We start from the raw sequence: 2,707 nt of genomic DNA on the forward strand, positions 1-2,707 counted from the left end.
CACCAAAAGTTGACATTTCCATATAAAAACTACCCTGGAACTTAAACTCAGTCCACACTACTTACAGAACAGCTAATATGCACAGTGAGCAGCACTTAACACATTTAGGTAGGACTAGTTAGGTCTGCATTACATTATCATAGCACCCAGGACTATCACTGCTTAGACAGCACCTGGTTTGGGTGCTGGACAGCATTGCAGGCTAAATTAGATGCAGTTTGCATCAGATAAGCACTCCCATATTTTGTGGGGATATAAACCCTCTCTACTTCTATCTCATGTAAGTACAGTGAGATCTACAGCCACGCAAATGCACTTTCCTACCATCTCTTTTTCCAGCTTGGTTGACATGGGCATCCTGAGGCAATGTATCAGTTGCCTTATATACACTGGCAACCACTTAATTCTCAAACAGACAAATACAATATGTGAGAGATGTAGTTACACATTGTCACTGGAAGCCAGACTCTCACATACAGACACAAAATGAAACAAACAGGTTGTCAGTGACTCTCACACACCACTCACCACACCTACTAAGAACCATACATATAGACCTACCCATGTGGAGGTGCTCACATGTAACCTACCCAAAATCTCAAAAGCCTCTCAGGTGCAGTCCTCAGAAATTCTGCATGCACACAAGGCATTTACCAGCACAACACATGAAGCAACATCTCATTGTGTCTCAACTACTAAGCCCATAAGGTGAAGAATTTCACAACCCAACTTTCTGTTCATAGGTGACTCCATTGTGAGACACACCAGCAATCCCATCACAAGGCTGGATAAGGAAAAGGTTACAGTTAGTTGCCTGTCAGGTGCCAGCATCCCTTTATATCATGCAAGCACTCAACTCACTTACCCCTAATTACCAATATGACTCAGTCATAGTCCATGTGGGTGTAAGTGCTAAGATGTACCTCCTTGAAGAATGACATGACTTAACTCTCAGATTATGTGTTACAGGCAGGTATGAGCCTAACACTGAGCATGCCTCCAGCTCCATAAATTATGTCACAATACAAACAGAAAATGATTGACTTTAACAATTAGCGTAGCTACTTGTGTCATTCCAAAGGGGTCCAATATTTGTCAGCCTGAGATGTCATGGTCAACAGGCCATGCTGCTTTGCTAGGGATGGTCTTCACTTGTTGCCTCTAGGCTTTTGGATATTGATAAAAACATTATCCATCCCTATAGTGCTTTTTTTTAGGCACTGCCAAACAAACAAACATTCCAACATAACAAAAACTACTCAGGGCAAGCTAAAAGTGGTACTGCTCAATGCTAGGATTCTCAACAAGAAACTACACTCCTTAGAAGCTCTCCTCGCCTGGAGAATCCTGGCATCTGTGCAGTCACTGAAACATGGTTTAAAGCCACATAAACCACTCTGGCAGTGCATGTCTATAATGCCTATCATATGTTCTGTTCACCCACTGAATGTGAAAGAGTAAAAGGCAGAGATGTATTTATCTACATAAAGGATAAGCTCACCTTAATGCTGCTCAAACAATATGACATGCTTCAACTACTCCATGTCCAACTAACTATGGGAAAAATCTATTACCATATTCTTGCTAGCTTCTGATCCCCCTGCATGAACCAAGACATCCACACATCATACCTAGAGTTACTTGAATTACTCATCCTCCAGCTCAATACCATACTCATGGGGGATGTTAACTATCCCTCCATTAACTGGGAGGTATACACAATAAATAACATACAGGACAAAATATTTCTTGACTTTGTGAATTCAAATACCCTTAAGCAATGAGTCTGCACCCCCCAATACAGGAACAAATATCCTAGAGTTGGTACTCACAAATATGGGTCAGCACTGCAACCTCCCCCCCCCCCCCATGTGTGATGTCCTCACTGGTAAGATCAGATCACAAAGCCTCCCTGGAAATTAAAGTAAAATTTAAAAGAAATTTCTAAGGCAAACTACCTCCTATTAAGTGATGGCATAGCTAGTTTCCAAGCTCTCCACAAATCCAGAAAACACAGAAGCCTATGCAGATGAGCACACAAAAGCCCTGTATGACCACATAAACAACTGCATAGAAATGACAATACCAAAGTGAAATAAATCCAGATCAAACAGGTAAACAAGCCTCCCTGGTCTTAATAGGTTGTACAACAAAAGAAAGAAAATCCTGTCAAGAAGTAAGAGGGAATGCGCACAACAGAGCAATAAGTCCCTCATTACTATAAGTAAGCAAACCAGGGAACTAGTCAAGTCTCTGAAAGCAGACTTTGATGTAAAAATAGCCTCCAAAGCTAAGGATAACCATAAAGCATTTTTCAGTTATGTCCACAATTTTAACGGCAATGTGTGGAATTAGTTATAGATGGCATCTCCTATACTCAACCAGAAGATATAGCAAATCTGCTGGCCACTAAATTCAGCTTAGATTTCATTTCCCCATCACCACAATTCTCCCCCATGAAATAATCTCCAATACTCCCCCACCAGTTATCACTAGGTAGTCTTATCTGTAAGGTCATGGAAAGAATAATCATTTACCTGATAAATAATGACACAGGAAACCTCCAAACTCCTGATGTCACCCAATTTTGCTTTGCCCAGGGCAGGTCATGCCTACTAAATCTAGTGGACTTCATTTGAGGAATTCACAAGGCTATGTGTGACATAGGGAAAATACTACCAACCCAACTATCTGGAATATTGTAAAT

Source organism: Protopterus annectens, chromosome 8.part0 (assembly GCF_019279795.1).
Source record: "Protopterus annectens isolate FY-2018-M chromosome 8.part0, PAN1.0, whole genome shotgun sequence".
NCBI lineage: Eukaryota > Metazoa > Chordata > Ceratodontiformes > Protopteridae > Protopterus > Protopterus annectens.